This window comes from Crocuta crocuta, unplaced genomic scaffold (assembly GCF_008692635.1).
Source record: "Crocuta crocuta isolate KB4526 unplaced genomic scaffold, BGI_CrCroc_1.0 scaffold20, whole genome shotgun sequence".
Lineage (NCBI taxonomy): Eukaryota > Metazoa > Chordata > Mammalia > Carnivora > Hyaenidae > Crocuta > Crocuta crocuta.
In genome coordinates this window covers 1021397-1043303 of record NW_027527932.1, presented here as the reverse complement: position 1 = coordinate 1043303, position 21907 = coordinate 1021397, and the positions used below count along the sequence as shown (strand labels likewise).

Genomic DNA, 21907 nt, shown 5'->3' with positions numbered 1-21907 from the left:
TGGATGGCTCATTTGGTTGAGCATCCACCTGTTGATTTCAGCTCAGGTCATGATCCCCGGGTTGTAGGATTGAGCCCTGCATTGGGCTCCACACTGAGCATGGAGCCTGCGTGAGAGAGAGAATTCTCTCTTCCTCTCTCTGCCCCTCCCCCACTCATGCTTGGACAAGTGCGTTCTCTCTTTCTCTCTCAAATTAAAAAAAGATAATTTGGATATGTAAAATTATGTTTATTTATTAATGGCCCCATCTTCCAACATTTTCATGTGTTGACCTGCTTCTAAAGTGCATTATATGTTGATGGGGTTCTTTTACCTGCAAGGGTCTTTCTCTGCCTTCCTGCCCCTGAAAATCCAATACGTAGTTCAAAATAACTGAAATCTTACATACATGATACCTTTGACTGCTCAGGCCCTACTTGTCTATACTTTTTTATTGATTGTGTATGCCAGTGGTTCTCAGATTGTTTTGGTCTCAGAACCCCTTACACTCTAAAAAACTATTGAGGACCCCAAAGAGTTTGTATTTATGTGAATTATCAATAATTACTATATAGGAAGTTAAAACAGAAACTAAAAAAATTTTTTTTAATGTTTATTTTTGAGAGAGACAGAGCACGAGTGGGAGAAGGGCAGTTAAAGAGGGAGACACAGAATTTGAAGCAGGCTCCGGGCTCTGAATTGTCAGCACAGAGCCTGACACAGGGCTTGAACCCACAAACTGATATCATGACCTGAGCCAAAGTTGAACGCTCAACTCACCGAGCCACCCAGGTGTCCCCAAAATATTTAAATTAAAACAATTTACCTATTACATATTAACTTAAAACATTCTTATGATAAATGTTTCACAAAGCAAAAAAAATAGTGAGATTATTATTATTTTATACATTTCAAATCTGTTGAATTATACCTGGCTTACTAGGAAACAGCTGGATTCTTATACCTGTTTCTGCATTCAAACCATTACAATATGTTGTTTTGTTTGAGGTATGTAAAAAATCAGGCCTCACAAAGATATGTAGTGGGAAAAAGCAGGGATATTTTAGTAGCCTTTCCAGAAAACTGTGAAGATTTTCTTTGATACTATACCAAGACTTGGCAAGTGGCCGTTTTTTAAACACAAGCTGTGTGGCTTAAGACAACAGAAATTTATTCTCTCACAGTTCTGGAGGCTAGAAGTCTGAAATCAGTCCGTCAGCTGGGCCACATTCTCTCCAAAAACTCAAGGGGATATTTGTTCCTTACCTCTGATAGCTTCTGGTGTTTGTCTGCCTTCATCTTCCCGTGACCTTCTCTTCCGCTTGTCTCTGTGTCTTCTCTTCTGTCTCTTATACGACACTTGTCATTGGATTTAAGCCTCATGTAGATAATATAAATGATCTTATCTCGTGATCCATTTTGGGGGGCCACCATTCAACCCACTATAGTCATCTTACATTTTGAATGGATCTTTGATGCATGCATGATTTTGTAACTTCATGTATTAGTCTTTTGGAAAATACTGGTTCACTAATGTATGCAGATTTTCCAAATGTTGACACATTTCATTTAACAACATTTTTAAAAATCACATTTATTAGTATCACTAAGTACGTCAGAAAAATCTTTCAGTGGAAGGAAGCAGGCAAGCTCATGGGGGAAGAAACATATTTTCCAAAACTCTTAATTTCACTTTAAAGGTTGAATTCTATCATTGCCAACAAACACACTGAGTTGTTTTCCTTGGTGTGACAGGCTTACTTTGTTGGCTTTCAAGAAAATCTGCCAAATACCCAAGTTTGGCAAATATTGTCATTTGTCAGTCATCCTTTTCAATAAAAATGGTGTTCTATATAAAGCAGCGAGGTCAGCTTTTAACTCAGTCACGCAAGGAAGGACTTTCCCTTCAGACCATCGTTAGAGCTTGGTATACAGCAGAAGTCCTTTATGCACACTTCCCGTTTTGCCACACAGAATATTAAAAACCAATGTACTCAAAGGTCAAGATTGAATAAAATTTTTATTGCTTTTTCAAGGGTATCCTTGAGTGAACTTGATTTTTTTCCCCTCTTTTTAAACTGCAAGTGAGTAATGGTGAGGAAAAGAATGAGTAGTGAAGCAGTGAGTCTGCCTTGTTTCATGCCAGGGTCCCAGCAGTTCTGGCTACGATGACTTTTGTGCCATCGGTGTGAAGCAGTGAAAAAGGCAAATAACATCTTAGAGTTATTATCAATAGTTTGACCTCACAGGCCCCCCTAAAGACCCTCCTCACAGACTTCAAGGGGTCTACAGACTATACTTTGAAAACTGCTGCTGTATAATATTCATTTTAGACCTAAATCACCATGGACTGATTAAATTTTAATGTATGTTTCTTTTTTAAAACATTTTTATTTTATTATGTTTTAAAAAGCTTATCTATTTATTTTGAGAGACAGAGAGAGGGAGCAAGAGAGAATCCCAAGCAGGCTCCATACCTAGCCCAGAGCCTGATGTGGGGCTCAGTCTCATGACCATGAGATCACGACCCGAGCCAAAACCAAGAGTCGGACCCTTAACCGACTGAGCTACCCAGGTGCCCCAACATGTGTGTATTTCTTGTTAATAGGACTTTTTCCTTAGAAATGAAATATATGCATATATCTAAAATATATAAATATATACCTAAAATAAAAATAGAAATAAAACCAAATAGTACAGGAAGGCTTATTATGAAAACCAAACACTCTCCCACCTTACCAGTCCTTTGAAGCAAACACTGTTTTAAGGAAAGAAACCTTTTTATTATAGAAAATTTCAACAAATACAAAAGTAATATGAATTGTATAATTAGCCATTATAAACACGTTGCCCACTTTCAACAGTTATATACTTACAGCTAAATCTCATTCAGCTAATCACCCTCTCCTGTCTCAACAGTGAAGCAAATCTGCACCATCAGGTCATTTCACCCTTAAATATTTTAGCATTATCTCTAAAATATAGATTCTTTTCAGAAACATAGCAGTAACGTTGTATCTTAAAAAACACAATTATTTCTCAATGTCATTAGATATCCAGTCATATTTAAATTTCCCCGATTGCCTCATAATTTTTTCAGTTTGTTTAGTCTAATCAAGATTCAAATAATATCTATGTATTATAACTGGTAGTTGATATATCTTTTTGGTCTTTTAATCTAAGTGTTTCCTGCCTTTCATTTTTCCCTTGCAACTTACATCATGAAGAACAAGGTCATTTGTCCTATAGGATTTCCCACTAAATTTTGCTGATTGCATCCCTAAAATGTCAATTATCATGTATCTCTAGACCTTGTATCTCTTATAAATTGGAAGTTAGGAGTAGAAACTTGATGAGATTTTGGGTTCAGACTTTTTGGCAAGAATACTCTGTAAGTGGTGGTATGTTTTTCTATCAGGATTCATAAAATGTCTGGTTGGCTATACTTTTGTAAGGAGAATAGTCATTGATGATCATTGCGTAGATGCATTAATTTGTTAGAGGTTGCAAAATGGTTATATTCTAATTCTGTTCTCCTTTATTCATTAGCTAGAATTATTCTGTAAAAAGCAACTTCCCCTTATGTACTATTTGGTTACCTTGGGGTGTAATTTGTATTGGAAAGGCAGTATAAAGTTTCAGTTCTTACCATTTATTTACCAGTTTAAAAATAAAAGATTTAGTTCTTTAGTATCACTCATAGGCAATCCATGAGGTTTGTTTTGTATTTTTTAGTGTCTTTATAGACTCCTGTTTTTTTATTAAAAATTTTTTTTAATGTTTTTATTTATTTCTGAGAGAGAGAGAGACAGTGTGAGCAGGGGAGGGTCAGAGAGAGAGACAGAGGGAGACACAGAATCCAAACCAGGCTCCAGGCTCTGAGCTAGCCGTCAGCACAGAGCCCGACGTGGGGCCTGAACCCACAAACACTGAGATCATGACCTGAGCCTAAGTCAGACGCTTAACCGACTGAACCACCTAGGTGCCCCTGTAAACTCCTGTTTTTAACATTCAATTTGTTATAGTTCACATTAGCCATTATTCTTTTTTATGCTTAATTTTTCCATCTAGGTTAACTGTGAATTGGCCGTGAGGCCTTCACAGATCGTGATCTGAGCCGAAGTTGGATTCTTGACCAACTGAGCCACCCAGGTGCCCCAAGTTTAAGATTTTCTTAACAGTTCTGTTTTGTCTTTGGGATTTATCCCACCAGGAGTTCACAACTGACCCTTGAACAACATGGGTTCAAATTGCACAGGTACACTTATATGCAGATTTTTTTCAATAAATACAGTACTTATGCTTTTAAAATTAACATTTTCTTTTCTCTAGCTTACTTTATTAAAAGAGTATAGTATATAGTACACATAACATACAAAATAAGTGTTAACTGGCTATTACCAGTTAGGCAATTACCAATAGGTAAGGCTTCCAGTCAACAGTAGCCTATTAGTAGTTAAGTTTTTGAGGAATCTAAAGTTACACATGGATTTTCAACTGCAGAGCGGGGGCTGTTGGTGTCCCTAACCCCCAGCATTGTTTGGGAGTTGGCTGTTCTTTGTTTTGGAGTGACTTAAAATAATTCCCTAATCAGTTTAGTTAGGTCTATGTGTTTAACTTTGACAAAGAATCATTTTTAATCTTTCCTGCTTTTAGTTACTATTATATTTGCCTCCATGTATGTAAATTATAAACTTTATATTTTTCTTTATTGATTTTTGTTAACTTTGCACATTATCTTTGAACAATTAGAATACATGACACATGAACTCTCTTAGCATCTACCCTCCCCCTCACTGTAGAAAATATAATTCATACTTAATAACCTTTATTTCTTGTTCTGTCAATGATACTTGGTGGGATTGAAGTTTTCATTTTATATACTTGATATACACTCTATACATAGAGCCCAGTAGAGAGCAGTGTACATATTAGGTAATTAATACTTGCTGAACTAAATTGAAAATTTTTTTTTATTTGAGAGAGAGAGAGAGAGCAAGCGAGCATGTGAGTGGGGGAGAGGGGCAGAGGGAGAGAAAGAGAATCTTAAAAAGGTTCCACTCTCGGCACAGAGCCTGACACAGGGACTCAATCCCATGACCCTGGGGTCATGATGTGAGCTGAAATCAAGAGTTAGACACCCAACTGAGCCACCCCGGTGCCTCTAAATTGAATTTTATTATACTCTTTGCCAAATAAAATGTCAGTCATCAGTTAATGGAGACACTAGCTAAATCAATTAGTAACTTATAAATCATGATTATCAGATCAGGGATTTAGAATCAAGAATAGTCGTCATTCTCTTCTTCCCTTTTCTCCTTTACATGTAAATTATTTTCGTTATTGCATCATCTTTTTATGTTTCTATTATTCACTTATTAAAGGATATAAGGATTGTAGTGCAAATTTGATATGACTAGAGAAAAATTACAAAGGAAGAGAGCTTGTGAGTGTTTTAATGAGGTTAATGGTAAACCCACATTAAAATCTTTAGAAAGCAAATTCATATAAATGAAGCTGTTAGTGCTAAGCTCTGGGACCCAAACTAGAAAAAAACAAAAAAATCACCTATTTATGACATAGTCTATTGAATCATGAAAATACAGTGGAAAATAATTTTCTCCCTTAGCACACAAAAGAATGCATAAAAATGTTCTTGTAATCTGTGTCTCCATTAATGGAATCTGAATTAGGAAGTCTTTTAAAAGAAATATGTGTAATTAATCATGGATTAAAAATTACTAACCAGATCATATAAATCATTTGAGACAAATTTAAACCCAAAGGCCTATTTCAAATTCCAGTGTCAAGTAAAATTACTCAGCACATCATTAATAGATGATTTTCTGCATACAAGATTAATAGAAAAGATCTGACTTCTGAGAGTTGAGAAAAGCATTCAATTGGATGTCAAATTCAAAGATTTTATTTCCTTTCTTAGATGAATAACCCCTAATTGTTGTTTATTGAATTTTATTTTCTCTGGCCCACTACTATATAGGGCTTCAATGTAATTATATCATAGGTCATTAATTCTCTTATAGAGTTAGGTCTTTCCACTATAACATTAATATTTATGTAAACTAACATGGATTTAAACAAAAGGTATATAAGAATTGTTATTCGTAAGAAGTATATGGAATTTGGGATTCAGAAAATAACATTTAAAAGTTGTATTATCAGAAATTATACTTATCAGTCTTTATGAAATTTTCAGGCTCCTTTATATTTCAGTAAATGTACAGTCCCATTGGTGTGCTTAAATTTCTGCTGTGTCCCTTTATTATATAGTTCATTTGTCATTATAACTTTATTACTTATTTTTTTACATTTATTTATTTTTGAGAGACAGAGAGAGATAAAGTGCAAGCAGGGGACGGACAAAGAGAGGAGTCACAGAATCAGAAGCAGGCTCTAGGCTCTGAGCAGGCTGTCAGCACAGAGCCCGACATGAGGCTCAAACCCAGTCTGTGATATCAGAGCTGAGCTGAAGTCAGATGCTCAACCAACTGAGCCACCCAGGCGTCCTCTCATTATATCTTTAGCAGTGCACTATGTTGTGTTTCTGCTTCGTCTTTGTTTCTTAGTCAGTGTACTTCAGTACAATGGAATCAAGTTTATTTCTAAAAGTTATTAGCTGTCTCAAAATTCCAGAGACAAAATCTGAGAAAACAGTGAGTTTCACATTAACCTGCTCTGGAATATTAGCAATGAGTTTCTGGAAAAGTCATTGACCTTTCAAAGGTGTTTTATTATACATGGATGGGTAAGTTGTCATTATAGAGAGGTGATGTAGCATTGTGGCTAAGAGCATATACTGTAGAACTAAAGTAGTCCGATTCTAATCCCAGTTCTGCAGTTAATAGCAAGTGACATTGAGCAAAACGATTTGGCTTTGTAGGTGTTTGTTCACCTGTAAAGTGGGGATGATAGTTGTGCATAGCTCATACGCTTACTGTGAGGATCAGTATATATAGAAGTATGACTGTTAGGTATTATTATTTTGACTCATACCATTAAGAACATTATCGGGGTGCCTGGGTGAGCAACTGACTCTTGATTTTGCCTCACGTCATGATCTCATGGTTAGTGAGTTCGAGCCCCGTATCCAGGCTCTGCACTGACAGTGCGGAGCCTGCTTAGGATTCTCTCTCTCCCTCTTTCTCTGTCCCTACCTGCTTCTCTCTCTTTCCCTCAAAAACATAAAAATGAACATTAGCAATTATTGTCAAGGATGCAAATAATTCTATTTTTTCCTGTTAGTGTTCAGAAATGTTTATAACTATTTCATCAGGAAACTGTAATATTACCTATTTATGTGATTTTCAAAGGGTTTTAGACGTGCTAGAGTCAAATATATTCTCATAAAAACACATCTCCAGTTTTATAGTGGAAGCCAAGAGTATTCATATGCAGAAATTTATATTAGTATTTTCCCTTCAATAAATATTATGTGGTTGATCTGTGTAAGAATGTCCTAAGGACCCTGGGAATAATAAGGTGAATCATATATGGATCTTGGTGACAATTACTGACTAATAGAGGACAAACAAACAAATAACTCTGAGGTAGAAAGAAAGAGGCGCAGATACAGTAGGGGCTTACAGGAAAGAGAGTATTCCCCACTGAAAGATTGAGAAAAAACTCTTGAAAGAGCTTGTATTTGAATAATGCTATGAAAGAAGAGCAGGACTTACATGTGTAGAGAAATGAGGTTCTGTGTTACATGTAAATAAAAGAAAGGGCTTGTTTTGCTTGGAGAATGAGAGGCATAAAGGGGAAGTGGGTTATATGATAGTCAGATATGTAGGATCGAGGAGGCTAGGCTGAAAATATCAGTGGGATCTGATCTCTGACCCTTCTGCACTCGCACTGTGTCCTCACACAGTCACCCCACAGCCATCAGTGGGATATTGTTCACAAAATTAGAGTGAGATTCATATAACATAAAATTAACCATTTAAATTGACCAATTCAGTGACATTTAGTATATTTACAGTGTTGTGCCACCACTATTTCTGTCTAGTTGTAAACATTTTCTTGACCCCAAATTAAACCCCATATCCATTAAGTAGTAATTTCCCATTCCCTCATCCCTCCAAGCCCCTGGCAACTACCAATCTACATTCTGTTTTTGTGGATCTACCTATTCCAAGTAGTGGATTTATTCAGGATGTGACTTCTTGTGACTGACCTCTTTCACTTAGCATAATGTTTTTGAGGTTTTTCCATATTGTAGCATGTATCAGTACTTCACTCCTTTTTATGGCTGCATAATAATCTGTTGAATATATACATCACAGTCTGTCCATCCACTCATCCATTGATGGATATTTGGTTGGTTCCGTCTTTTGGCTATTGTAAATAGTGCAGCTATTAACATGCAGATATAAATATTTATTTGGGTACATGTATTCAGTTCTTCTGGGTATATATCTAGGTGTGGAATTGCTTCATATGGTAATTCTGTGTTTAGCCTTTTTGAGGAACTGACAAACTGTTTTCCATAGTAACTGCACCATTTTACATTCCTACCAACAATACACAGGGCTCCAGTTTCTCTCGACCTCCTCGCCTACACTTGGTTTCCAGTTGTTTTTTTTTAAATGTTTTTTTTTTTTAATTTATTTCTAGGAGAGAGAGAGACAGCATGAGCAGGGGGAGGGTCAGAGAGAGAGGGAGTCACAGACTCTGAAACAGGCTCCAGGCTCTGAGCTGGCAGTCAGCACAGAGCCCGATGCGGGGCTCGAACCCACGAACCGCGAGATCATGACCCAAGCGAAAGTCGGACGCTTAACCGACTAAGCCACCCAGGTGCCCCTCCAGTTTTTAAAAATTATTACCATCCATGTGTGTGTAACATGGAATCTCTTTGTGGTTTTGATTTGCATTTTCCCGATGACTAATGATGTTGAGTATCTTTTCATAAGCTTGTTGGCCACTTATATATCTTCTTTGGAGACATGTCTATTCAGGTCCTTTGCCCATTTTTTAACTGTTATTCATTTTTTTAATGTCTATTTATTTTTGAGAGAGAAAAACAGAGTGTGAGTGTGGAAGAGTCAGAGAGAGAGGGAGACACAGAATCTGAAGCAGGCTCCAGGCTCTGAGCTGTCAGCACAGAGCCTGATGCGGGGCTCGAACCCACAAACCATGAGATCATGGCCTGAGCCCAAGTTGGATGCTTAACCAATTGAGCCACTCAGGCGCCCTCATTATTTATCTTTTTGTTGTTGAGTTGTAGGAGTTCTTTATATATTCTAGGTACTAGACTCATCAGATACATGATTTGCAAATATTTTTTCCCACACTATAGGTTGTCTTTTCACTTTCTTGATAATGATCTTTGATTCACAAAGTTTTTTTTTTTTAAGTTTATTTGTTTTGAGAGAGAGAAAGAGTAAAGGAGGGGCAGAGTGAGAAGGAGAGAGAATCTGCACTGTCAGCACAGAGCTCAATGTAGGGCTCGAATGCATGAACCATGAGATCATGACCTGAGCCAAAACCAAGAGTTGGACGCACAACCAACTGAGCCACGCAGGCACCCCTAATTCACAAAACTTTTTAATTTTAAATGTTAGTTTTTTATGAAGTCTAATTTATCTATTTTGTCGTTGTTGCTCATGCTTTTAGGGTCATACCCGAGAATCCACTGCCAAATCCAAGGTCATGAATATTTATCTCTGTGTTTCATTTAAGATTTTTATACTTTTGGCTCTTATACTTAGGTCATTGATTCATCATGAGTTAGTTTTTATTTAGAGTATGAGGTAGGAATCCAACTTCTTTTTTTTTTTTTGCATGTGGATATCCAGTTGGCCAACCACTGTATGAAGAGACTGCCCTTTCCGCATTGAATGATCTTAGCATCCTTGTTGAAAATTAGTTGGCCATAGATTTACAGGCTTATTTATGGACTCGGTTCTATCCCACTGGTTTATAGGTTTATTCTTGTGCTTGTTACCATACTATTTTGATGACTAAAACTTTGTGGTAAGTTTTGAAATCAGAAAGGCCTTATTCTTTTCCAATGTTGTTTGGTTATATAGGGCCCTTTTGCAATTCAATATGAACTTGAGGATCAGTTTTTCCATTTCTGCAAAACAAGCCTGTTAGAATTTTGATAAAGAATGCATTAAAATCATTACAGGATTTTGAACGGAGAAAATTATGTGACTAGAATTGGATTATCTTAGACAACATTCTACAATATGGATAGGAGAATGACAAGAGAGGAGTCTGGGAGACCACTGAAAAAGTTAGCACGACAGGAGGGCTCAGACCTACATTGTTGCAGAGGAGAAGGGACAAATACCAGAGACTGTGGAAGCCTACTTGAAGAGACTGAAGTAATGGTTCTCTTTGTTTAATGATTTGCACCCCATTGTTATATGCTCCAGGCTCTGAGGATGCTCTAGTGAGCAAGTTGGTTATGTTATTTTGCTTTCATGAACCTTGAACTCTAATGGGGCAGGAACAGGGGAACAGTAAACAGTGAACTAAAGAGCAAACTGTGATCAGTGGTATTAAGAAAATGAACAAGCTACTATTACAGAGATCACAGAGGAATGGCTATTTTAGATAGGAAAGGTCTTGATGAAGAACAGCTATTTAAACAAGACCTGAGTGGTGAGGAGTTAGCCTCTGAGAAATGGGAGGTAGACAAAAGGAAGGATGTTAACCTAAGAAAACAAAATTATCAGAGGCTCTGAGAAAGGAAAGGAAAGGGAGGGAGATCTAGGGAGGAGTCAAAGAGAAATCCAAAGTTTGAACATGGGTAACTGAATAAATCGTGTGCTATTACTACAACAAGCATGGAGAGAAAACCATGCATTCATTTATTTTCAGATGGATGATATTTAGCAGGTACTTGAAAATTTGGAGCTAGAGCTTAGGAAATAGGTTAGGCTTCAGGTTAAGTATATTGTAGTCAGCTGTACAGAGGATGAAAATCAAAGACAGAAGCTTGGATGAAAAACCAGTTATAGTGAAAAGAGTTCAGGACTTTAAGTTCAAGAGCTAAATTTAAGTCTTCTATCTTGTTTTGAGTGGTAGTGGTACTTCAGGCAATTTCTCTTTCTAAGATCACAAATCTCTACTTACTGTATTTTGTTCTAACGATCTATTTGTCTACCTTTATGACAGTACCATACTGTCTAGATTATGATAGCTTTATAAATCCTGAATATCACATAGTTTAAGCCTTTGTTGTGTTTAAATCATTTTTTGATTTTTCTAGCTTTTTGGGACTTCCACATGTGTTAGTTTTCTATTGCTGCCATAACAAATTACCACAAACTTAGTGGCTTAAAACAACCAACTTTATTATCTTATACTTATGTGTTTAGAACTCCAGCAGAGATCTCAGAGGGCTAAGTTCAAGGAGTCAGCAGGGCTGTGTACTTTCTGGAGGCTTTAAGAGAGGATTCCTTTCCTTGTCTTTTCCAGTTCCTAGAGGCTGCCTGCATCCTCTGGCACCTGACCCCCTTTCTCAGTCGTGTGTGTGTGTGTGTGTGTGTGTGTGTGTGTGTGCGCGCGCGCGCGCGCTGATTAGTCTGGTTTAGCAATTTGACTGATTTTTTTAAAAGATATTTTCTTCTTCTTTTTTAAAAATATTTATTTATTTTTGAAAGAGAGACAGAGTGTGAGTGGGGAGAGGAGCAGAGAGAGAGGGAGGCACAGAATCCGAAGCAGCTGTTAGCACAGAGTCTGGTGTGGGGCTTGAACCCACGAAATGTGAGATCATGACCTGAGGTGAAGTCGGATGCTTGACCAACTGAGCCACCCAGGTGCCCCTAATTTTTTTTTTATCAACTTTTGGTTTCATTGATTTTTCTCTTTTCTCTGTCATTGGATGTACTCTGATCCGTTTTCTCTTTCTTTACTTTATTTTGGTTTATTTTGATCTTTTAATCTAATAAAATAGAATCTGAGGTCATTGATTTGAGAACTTTTTATTATGGATATTACTTTCTACGGTCTTCTTTAGTGCTATCTACAAATTTGATATATTGTGTTTTAATTTTCATTCAGTGCAAAATATTTTCTAGTTTTCCTTTTAGTTTCTTTTTTTACCCATGGGTTATTTAGAATTGTATATTTTGATTTCAAATATTTGGAGATTTTCCAGGTGTTTTTCTGTTAATGATTTCTAATTTAATTTCATTGTAGTTAGAGAACATACTTTATATGCCTTAAATACTTATAAATTTGTTGAAACTTATTTTATGGCCCAGTGTATGGTCCATCTTGGTAAATGTCTTGTGTGCCCTTGAAAAGAATTATATTCTTGTGTCTTGTAGTGATCTATAGATGTCAGTTAGGTTAAGATGGTTAATAGTGTTATTTAGGTCTTTTTTATCTTCTATTGTCTATATGTTTGTGTCTACCCGTAAATTCATATGTTGAAATCTTAACCTCCAAAGGTGATGATGGTATTAGTAGGTGGGGCCTTTGGGAGCCCCCATGAATAGGATTAGTACTCTAGGGGGGCCTGAATAGCTCAGTTGGTTAAGCGTCCAACTCCTGTTTTAGGGCCCAGGTCATGATCTTAAGGTTTGTGAGTTTGAGCCCTGAGTCAAGCTCCATGCTGACAGTGTGGAGCCTGCTTGGGATTTTCTCTCACTCTGCCTTTTACCTTCTCTCTCTCTCTTTCTAGCCCCACCTCTCTCAAAATTAAGTAAATAAACGTAAAAAAAAAAACAGAAAAGGAGTAGTACTCTTACAAAAAAGATCCCCTCTATCAGACAAGGACACAGAAGGTGCTGGCCATAGACCATGAAGAAGGCTCTCATTCAACCATGCTGGTACCCTGATCACAGACTTCCAGTCTCCAGGGCCCATGAGAATTAAATTTCAGTTGTTTATAAGCTACACAGTCTGTGGTATTTTGTTATGGCAATCCAAATTGACTAAGCCAGTATCCTTGCTGATTTTCTCTCTACTTGTGCTATTATCATGAAGATGTTTTAAAACCTCTAAAAAAAGGATATGCCTATTTTTCCTTGAAGTTGTTTCTTTCTTTTTTTTTTTTTTTTGTCATTTATTTTGAAGCTCTTTTATTAGGTGCATAAATATTTAGGACTTTTATGTCCTCAAGATGAATCAGCCCCTTCATAATTATGAAATGGCCTTCTCGTTCCCTGGTAATATTATTTGCTCTGAAGTCTACTTTATGTGATATTATTAGAGCTGCTCCAGCTTTCTTTTGAGTAGTGTTAGCATGGTGTTTCTTTTTCATCCTTTTACTTTTAACCTTATTTGTGTCTCATTATTTGAAGTATAGGTTTTTTGTAGGTGAAATATAGTTGGGTCTTATTTTATTCATCCAGTAAGACAAATTTTAATTGTGTTGTTTTGACCATTGCATTTAATGTTATTGTTGATATAAGTTAAGTTTATGTCTGTCATCTTGTTTGTTTTCTATTTGTCTTATCAGTTCTCTATATTTTTCCTATTATTCTACCTTATCTTGGATTGAGGATTATGCTTCCATTTTTTTTCTCCTTTGTTGGCTTATAGTTATAAGTTATATATTTTTAGTTATAACTCCTTTTCTCCCTTTATTTTAATGGCTATTTTAGGGTTTAAGTATACATCTTTAATGTATTACAGTCTATCTTCAAGTGAATTATGCCATATCACTTATAGGATGCTTGCACTTAATTATAGAATACACTTTTCAGTAATATATTTCCATGTCTTTCCTCACAACCTTTATGCTATTGTTATACATTTTTCTTACTAATAGGCCAGAAAACCCACAATAAATTATTACTATTGTTGTTTAAACATTTGTTATCTTTTTAAAAGGTTCAAATTGTAAAAAAAAAAAAACAAAAAAAACACACCTCTGTTGTTATTATTTCTAGTGTTCTTCATTCCTAGTGTGCATCTATATTTCCAGAAATATGAGTCATTTTCTATCAGAGGGACTTCCTTTAACATTTCTTATAGGGCGGTCTTCTGGTTATGGTCTTTTGGCTTCTGTGCATCTGAAAAAAAATCTTTATATTCTCTTGAGTTTTGAATGATATTTTTTGCTGGGTATAGAATTCTAGGTTTACAGCTTTTTGTCTGTACTTCAAAGATGTTGGTCCACTTTCTTTTTCTTGCATTGTTTCTGAGAAGATATTTGTCATCTCTTGTTCCTCCATATATAGCATGTCTTTTTTTTCCCCGACTACTGTTAAGATTTTGCTTTATCACTGGCTTTTAGTAATTATATTATGAAAGACCTTGGTGTAGTTTTCTTCATGTTTCTGTTATTTAGGTTCATTGAGTTTGTCAGATCTGTGTGTTTATACTTTTCATCAAATTTTGAAAATACCAGTCATATTTTGATCCCCTACCGTAACCCGTTCTTTATCGTCTCCAACTACAAGTATATTAGGCTGCTTAAAGGTTTCACATAGCTTATTGATTCTCTTTTCTTTTTTATTTAAAAACATTTTTTTATTTTGAGAGAGAGAAACATTTTTTTATTTTGAGAGAGAGAGTACACAAGCACACACAAGTGGGGGACTGGGGTAGAGGGAAAGAGGGAGAGAATACCAAGCACGCTCAGTGCTCAACATGGAGCCTGACACAGGGCTCAATTCCATGACCTTGGGATCATGACCTGAGCTGAAGTCAAGAGTCAGACACTCAACCGATGAGCCACCCAGGCATTCCCTTATCTTTTTAAATCCTTTTTTCTCTCTACAATTCATTTTTGAAATTTCATATTTTGTGTCTTCAAGTTCACTAATCGTTTGTTCTGCAAGAACTATTCTTATATTAATCCCATCCAGTGTATTTTTCACTTTAGAGATTGTTATTTTCATCTCTAGAAGTCAGATTTTGAAAATTTTTATAACTTCCTTGTCTCTACTTAATTTTTTCAATATATTACCATATAATATAACTCTAACTTTTAATGTTCTTGTCTACTAATTCTAACATCTATGTCAGTTGTTGGTTAGTTTTAGTGATTGATTTTTCTCTTAGTTATGGGTCATAATTTTGTTTCTTGGCATGCCTTGTAATATCTGATTAAATGGAATATGTGAATTTCAATTTGTTGAATGCTGAACATTTTTGTATTTTCTATAAACATCTGAAGTTTTATTTGAGATGCAGTTAAATTACTTTAAAATAGTTTGATCCTTTTGGATTTTATTTTTTATTTTATTTTTTGGCAGCTTAATATAAGGCTAATTTAGCAGCATTTAATCTAGGGTTAATTATTCTCTAGTACTAAGGCAAGAGCCTTCCAAGTACTCTACCTCATTGAATTGGGAGGTTTCTAGTTGGCCTAGTGTGAATAGCCACTATTCCTGCCCCTCTGTGAATGCCCAGTACTTTTCCTTCTGATGCTGAGATGATTTGTTCTTTTCTTGACCTTGGGTACAGGTATGCACTGATCAGCGCTGTTGAATTATCAAGGAAGACCCTCTGCAGATCTCTGAGTTGTTATCTTACCTCCTGTATCGGGCTGTGAACTCTAGCTGCCTTGTGTTCCTTGGGCTTACAGCTTCTGCAGTTCCTCTTTTATTGCCGTGGTCTGTAAGTTCTCTGAAGGTAATAAGCTGGGGTAAATCTTGTTCATTTCCCCTCTGAGGCATCATTCTCCTTCATTGCCTGTTATCCAGTATCTTGAAAATGGTCATTTTATATATTTTGCCTAGCTCTTTTTGTTGTTATTGTTGGTTCAGGTGGGAGAGTAAATATGGTCCTTGTTACCATATCTTGGCTGGATTCAGAAGTTCCCCAGGGCTCTAATCTTAATAGTCACTTCACATTTTGAGAAGAGGAAGAGAAACATTCCAAGAGTCTATAACCAATAGCCTCTGGTACCAGCAGTCTGTAAAATGAAGTGTGACTGTTTTTTAATCTGCCTACTTAATACTTTTTAAACACCCAAAATATTATAAAGGTTTGTTGTGAGTAGTGATTTATAGATGGTTTGGGCCAGACTTCAGAGCCCTGAGGCCTCCTTTAAACATGCCAGTGACATTTTCAAAACACAGGGGCCATTGATAGATTGCAAATCAGTTTACACTCTTAGTTGGTAGTCATTCTGCAAACTTGGTTCTGCTTCTACTTTTGTCGTCTGGGTAAGGTTGCAATTAAGGACAATTTACGCTCTAAAGATATTAGTAGTATGTAGGGTCCCCTAAAATAGGCAACTTACTGTGATTTTAGAGTTTACTTACAGAACACTAAAAACCTTTCTAGTCCAGCTCCAAGAAGTGCAATGTGATTCTTGTTTATCTTATTCTTAAGATTTTATTTGAAATTGAAGGGGAAACTCCTGCAATCTTATTTGCATGGAAAGAAAAGATCAGTATTTTAATTAAAGCAAAGGAAAGAGAGGGCTTAAGGAAGCTGAAAATAATCAGACTAATGAATATGCTTTAAGCACTTACAAGTATAACACTTGTTGTGGCAATGGGGTGACAAAAGAATAGGTCAGTTACTTTTCATTTTTATGTACCTCTGTGTATCTCATAGATTTAGTCTTAAAAACAAGTCTTATTTAATAGTAATTTATTCCCCCACTTTTTAAAAGTAATCTCTATGCCCAGTGTGAGGCTTGAGACTCTTATACTCAAGACCCCAGCCAAGATCAAGAGTCATATGCTCTACTGACACAGACAGGCACCCCCCCTTTTTTAAGTTTATTTATTTTGAGAGAGAGGAAGAGAAGCCTACACAGGCTCTGCAGTGTCAGAACAGAGCCTGATGAGGGGCTGGAACTCATGAACTGTGAGATCAGGACTTGAGCTGAAGTTGGATTCTTAACCAACTGAGCCACCCAGGTGCCCCTGTTTTCCCTTTTTTTAATCAGTCACATATAACTGCCCATCAAAGCTTTGGTTAACATGAAGTAATTGGTGCTATTTCAGTGTCATGTAGTTTCAGATAAAAACAGAGAATCTTGGGACACCTGGCTGGCTCAGTGGAGCATGGGACTCTTGATTTCAGGACTGTGACTTTGAGCCCCAGATTGGGTGTAGAGATTACTTAAAACCTAAAAAAAAAAAGTTTTTTTTTATGACTTTTTGTTTTTATTTTTTTAATAGTTTATTGTCAAGTAACAACTTGACAAGTGTCAATATAATACCCAGTGCTCATCCCCACAAATGCCCTCCTCCATGCCCATCACCCCTCTTCTCCTCCCCCCACCCCCATCAGTCCTCAGTTCTCAGCATTCAAGAGTCTCTCATGGTTTGCCTCCCTCCCTCTCCCCAACTATTTCCCTCCTTCTTCTCCCCCACAGTCCTCTGTTAAGTTCCTCCTAATCCTCCTGTACGTGCAAACATATGGTATCTGTCCTTCTCTGCCTGACTTATTTCGCTCAGCATAACACCCTCGAGTTCCATCCATGTTGCTACACAGGCCAGATTTCCTTCTTTCTCATTGCCATCTAGTATTCCATCGTATAGATCAACCACATCTTCTTGATCCATTCGCCAGTTGATGGACACTTAGGCTCTTTCCATGTTATGGCTATTGTTGGAAGTGCTGCTATGAACTTTGGGGTCCATGTGCCCCTGTGCATCAGCACTCCTGTATCCCTTGGGTAAATTCCTAGCAGTGCTATTGCTGGGTCATAGGGGAGTTCTATTGTTAGTTTCCTGAGGAACCTCCACACTGTTTTCCAGGGGGGCTGTACCAGTTTACATTCCCACCAACAGTGTAGGAGGGTGCCCGTTTCTCCACATCCTCGCCAGCATCTAGAGTTCTCTGATTTGCTCATTTTAGCCACTCTGACTGGCGTGAGGTGGTATCTCAGTGTGGTTTTGATTTGTATTTCCCTGATGAGGAGGGATGCTGAGCATCGTTTCATGTGTCTGTTGGCCATCTGGATGTCCTCTTTGGAGAAGTGTCTGTTCATATCTTCTGCCCATTTCTTCACTGGGTTGTTTGTTTTTCGGGTGTGGAGTTTGGTGAGTTCCTTATAGATTTTGGATACTGGCCCTTTATCTGATATGTCCTTTGAAACTATCTTTTCCCATTCCATCAGTAAAAAAGTATTTTAAGTAAAAAACAAAAATTAAAAACAGAATCTTGCTGGTATAGGTAACTTGAATAGCCTATATAATTTCTTCTAGGTTTTATGAGATACTGAAAATACCGTTTTCTTCTTTGATTGGCTGGGACCTAGGGTTATCCAGTGAGTAGCTTACAGTTTAGCTTTGGAGATAAATATTATAAATGACAGAAAAAATAAACACGATAGGCCTGTTAAGTGCCACATTTGAGTGGTATAGATTCTAAGTGTTATAGGATTTTATTGCATAGAGAGGTCCCGGAGCTGAGCTATCACAATCTGGACAGGTAGCTAGGACTGAGAAGTATTCTGAGGGGGGAGGCAGTGGATATAAATCAGTGGCCAGAATGTTGGCTGTATGTTGTGGATGCTGTACAGTGAGGAGACAGTCTATCAGGGAGTAGTTCAAGATTAGTACTTGAAAAATACTAATTTTGGAGAAAAATAGATGAGGGTCAGATCTAAGATGTTGAGTTCCTTGAATTTGTATTTTATACAGAGATGGCAGTGAAAATGAGAAGGGTCATTGAAGAGACTCTGTAATGGAGAGACCCAAGGACCTGGCGACTAAATGTGAGAATTGAGAGAAAAGAGTAGAGGTTTTGAGCTAAGAGAAGAGTTATTATTACTACAAATAGAAAAGTCAGAAAGGAGAGCTTGAATGAAGTGATGCCAGAGACCCCTGAGGCTTGTTCTAAAAATTCCCAATTTCTCTGTGTGGGTCCTAACTGGACATTTTCCCTATGGTCCTTTGCCTTCAATTGTTGAGCCTGGCAGGATGAAATCAAGTTTGGAAGGGCATTTCGAGGTCATGAAGTTACCTGGCCTAATTTCTTCATTTTACAGATACGCAAATCCAGGGCTTCAGATATTGACTTCCCTGAAGACCACACAGCTAGGCTGGGTTTTTGGCACTGTTTTCTGAAATTCCTTCTGCAAATACTGTTGGCGAAGTGAGCCTTGTTTCTCTACCATAATTCAATTCGTGTTTGAAATGATTCCTCAAATAGTTTTTCACCTTCAAAATCAAATAAATTAATAGTTAAAATAACTGCTCCCGAGTGGCCTGAGTTTTTCATCTAAAGTTGTAGTCGCAAACTTCGTAGAAGTAAACTCTGGGCGTCAGGGCCGAACTCGGCTTGGGTGTAACGCGTCTGCTCTCGTGCAAAGGGCCTGGGCCGGTTGAGGGAGAAGGAATTACGCACATTAAGTCTGGAGCGATTCTTACCGAGAGTCATTTCTAGAGGTTTTTAAATGAACGAAGATGTGTGGTGGAGACCGGTAAAGGATTTGCTTCCTTTCTTTGCCCCTCTAAACCCTATTTCTGTCACTTTCCACGCATGGAGCCCTAAATTCGTGCGTGACTCCTGCCCCGCCAGGAAGAACGAGATGCGCTCGTTAGGTTAGTACTAAGCTGAAAAGTGAACTCTGAGGAGTGAGGTCGCAGCCAGTCCGGCACGTGGGCTGGAGCCTGGGGAGGCGCCTGCCTCCCGCTGCCCGAGCCCCTTTCCTCCTCGGCCCGCGGCGGTCTCCCCCTTCCCCCTGCCCTCGGCCTTCACTCCCCGCTCGGGGTCTGCGCCCCCAGCCCTTCCGCCTGGAGTCACCGAGGGCCTCCCGGCGGCGCCCCGCGCCCGGCCCCGCGGCGGTNGTGGCTGTGCACGCCTCCTTCCCGCTCTCGAGACACCTCGGGTACGGAGATCGCTGTGTTTCTTTAAAGTGCGCTGCTAGCGCGGGGTCTGACGGGGGGCGCGGTAGGGAACGTAAGAGCGGCTTCACTGGGGCCTCGTGGCGGGGAGTTTGCGGGGGGAGGGCGGCTGCTAACGGGCTGTGGCTTGAACCAGGGCTCCGGGGGCGCGGGCCGCGCGCCGGGGAGACCCCTGCGGAGCGTTGGAGGCTACACTGCCTGAGCTGGAGTCTGCCTGTTAGCTGTGCGAGTTGGGCCGTTTGCTTCGTCTCTAGCACTTCGCGTCTGCACACATAAAATGCGGATAATGCTAGTTCCGTCCTTGTAGGATTGTAATGAGATTAAATCAGTTAATACTTAGTTCCACCTGGCGCGTAGCCCACACTGGCGTTGGCTGTTTTCTCTGTTATGCATTCAGATGGGCATTAATCTACAAAGCTGTCAACACCGGAAAACCTCTCCGCAGAGTTGTTGTTAGCAGTGCTTGAGGATTCCTGTACAGTTTCAAAGACCGAATCCTGCCAGATAAGCTCTCATTATTTTTCGCACCCACCAGAGACGTGATCATCCACCTGCTTTCACGTCGAATCCACTCTCAAGCCTTAGAGTCTTGAAGGCTGTTCTTAAAGGGGATGAGAAGAGACCGTGTAGCCTCATCTTAGACACCAAGCTCTGGTAGGTTTAAGACAAGGTCAGATCACTTTTATACACAACTTACAAGTTGTGTTACCTGCGTGCTTATTTGTACTATCACTGCAAAAGGAGGTAAACCGGAGTACCCAAATATATAAATAAACTAAACATCATAGGAACTGTAACTAGCCGCCTAGAATCTCAGAATTGAAAGGAATCTGAAAACATCACAGCAGCTCCCTTCACAGATAAGGATGAGGCCCCGGACCCAGAATCAATAAGAGGCAAAGCTTAGACTAGAATTCAGCTCTTCTGAACAATAAATTATGAAGTCAAGGAATGATATTACTTCTGGTTTTGATAATTATACTATTTTTATTTTTGACAGTTTTATGGTGCTGTGAATGGTTTTTCTCGCTGCAGCATCCTCCGTGGTTAGCTTAACTGCATGATTCATAATCATTCTTTAGCACCTTTGATTTAAATTGCAAGCCTCAAAGTTGCTACATCAATGATTGCTTTGAGAACAAGATGATTGTCTTCTTAAGCTTTGTACAAACATGTTCTAACAGCACTTTGCTTTTGTTGTTTTAAAATGCAGTCCTTTCCTCCCATGTAGGGAACATAAACAGCGAGTATAAACAAATTGACCTGCTAGGCAGTTTGTTATCACCGTGTTACTGGCGAAGTTTCCTTGGTTGGGTAACATGGAGTCAGGAAGTGGAACGCTGAATGCTCGCCCAGGGAGACGGGACCGGGTCCCCAAAGAGCACCCTGCAGTCGCTGCTGACTCCAGAGCATCACAGAGCGGCCGCTGGAAGCTGGAAGCTACGGGTGTGTCAGCTGCTGACTCCCCTCAGGCTCCTTGCAGTGGTCCCCTCCCTCACCTCCGGGGGTTTGTTAGATGTCACTGTCTCAGTCAGACCTTCCTAATTAACATTCCATACAACCCCGTTCTTCCTATATGTATTTATCGCTTTATTTACTTGTTCATTATGTCTGGTCTGCCATTAGAAGGTAAGTTCCATGACGGCCGGGGTGTTGCTAGCGGTGCTCCTGGGTCCCTGGGTGCCTGGCACCAGACGGTGCTCGATGTGCACACCTGACGCCGACACGCCCCGCTAGGGCCAGTAATTACCTAAGCCAGGTCACTGTCATTTTGCCCTGCTTTCCCCTCCACCCAATTCTAGTTGTTTCTTCTAGTTACCTAGGAATAGAACCTTGAGGCAGTGTTAATGCCTCCTCCTAGCTGGCGTTCCACATGCAAATAGCTGTTTACTTATTTGTCCTGTCAATTTTTGGCAGACCTGACAATTCTTATTGTTGCCCAACCCCTGTTTCTTCAAGCCCCCGTCTTATTTCATTCTATTCTGTTTGCCTTTCAAGTTCCGTTTTCGAATGCCTTTACCTTTTCATCTGCAGAATTAAATCCAGAGTGGCATTCAGAGTTTCTCCGTGATCTCAAATGCACTTTTCTAGCCTCTGTGTCCTCGATGTAAGAAATGTGATTTCCAGTTTAGGCTTGTAAATGTGAAAATAAAATAAGGCTTTAATGATAATGCCCTGTAAAAGCC

At 38.6% G+C, this 21907-nt stretch overlaps 1 protein-coding gene across 6 annotated transcripts in view; it reads left to right on the top strand.

The window, feature by feature from the left end:
- Positions 1-21907, top strand: part of SGK3 (serum/glucocorticoid regulated kinase family member 3) — a 119261-nt gene that overhangs the window by 23862 nt on the left and 73492 nt on the right. The window contains exon 2 of one of the 6 annotated variants that reach the window (XM_077751786.1): positions 15373-15540. The exons of 4 other annotated variants lie outside the window; for them this stretch is intronic. The gene's annotated coding sequence lies outside the window, so the exon portion shown is untranslated. Of the gene's footprint in view, positions 1-15372; positions 15541-20357; positions 20376-21907 lie in introns of those variants that run through there. One more of the 6 variants, XM_077751787.1, reaches the window with a different exon arrangement.